The sequence below is a fragment of the Sinocyclocheilus rhinocerous genome, unplaced genomic scaffold, assembly GCF_001515625.1.
Source record: "Sinocyclocheilus rhinocerous isolate Xijiao unplaced genomic scaffold, SAMN03320098_v1.1 scaffold2419, whole genome shotgun sequence".
NCBI lineage: Eukaryota > Metazoa > Chordata > Actinopteri > Cypriniformes > Cyprinidae > Sinocyclocheilus > Sinocyclocheilus rhinocerous.
Genome location: NW_015629035.1, coordinates 89076 through 90231, shown reverse-complemented (window position 1 = coordinate 90231; position 1156 = coordinate 89076). Strand labels below are relative to the sequence as shown.

At 43.1% G+C, this 1156-nt stretch overlaps 1 pseudogene; it reads right to left on the bottom strand.

The window, feature by feature from the left end:
• Positions 1 to 1156, bottom strand: part of LOC107738560 (protein NLRC3-like) — a 14856-nt pseudogene that overhangs the window by 12045 nt on the left and 1655 nt on the right.

Here is a 1156-nt window from a genome sequence, read left to right as displayed (position 1 = left end):
ATCTGAATCAGCAGGAAGTGGATGTACATTTCAGTCAGAGTTTGAGGGATTTTTGCACTGTGATGTTTCAGGAGGTTTTGAAGCACAGAGGCTGAGATCCAGCAGAAGACGGGAATGTGACACATGATGTGGAGGCTTCTTGATCTTCTAATGTGTGAGATGATTCTGCTGGCTTGATGCTGGTCACTGATTCTCTTCCTGAAATATTCCTCCTTCTGAGGCTCATTGAATCCCTGAATTTCTGTCAGACGGTTGATGTATCTTGAGGGGATCTGATTGGCAGCTGCTGGTCTGGAGGTGATCCAGATGAGAGCAGAGGGAAGCAGGTCTCCTCTGATGAGGTTTGACATCAACACACTCACTGATGAAGACTCATTCACATCACAAACGTTCTCATCTTCTGTAAACATCAGTGTAATTCTGCTTTCATCCATACCATCAAAGATGAATTCTGCACAGAGATGGTTTTTCCAATTCCAGCGATGCCTTTAGTAAGAACAGTCTTGATTTTGTCTTTCTTAGATCCTGGTTGATGTAAGGGTTTAAAGATGTCACTGCAGTAGATTGGAGTGTCTTGTTTTCTGTCTGTTTTCTCCATCTTTAAAACCTCATGTTCTTCATTCACTCCTTCACTCTCTCCCAGATTTTACTCGCCAGTGTGTGAGTTGGAGGCTAAGTATAAGTTAAGCACAGATATATTTTCGCTCACAGAACACTCTGACTGAGCGCTTCAGAGTTCTCTCTCAGTCAAGCGATCTGTGATATTTTTCAGTTCATCTCTATGGATGCGCAGCGCACCAGTATTTCGCGTACCGTAAACTTTAGTGTGAAGGCGTACAACTCGCCGTCACTTTGCTTTTTTCTCACACGCAAAGAGAAAGACAGAGCGATAGAGTCTGACATACCATGCAGAATTGACGCGCTATACGTAAACGATATTCTTTGTTCTATTTTCCTGTCAAAATAACGGAGTTCCTTTGGAGTTCTTCAGCTTTTAAGAACTGCCGGTTTCTCTGGTAGTGGGGCGGAACTAATGCGCAAACGACAATATCATTGGCTGGCGCTCACCTATTATCGTTCCTGATTTGAATCCAGCAAATCAATTCTAGCGAATGCACACAACCTGATTAATATTCATGAATCCAGCAGCTCGTTA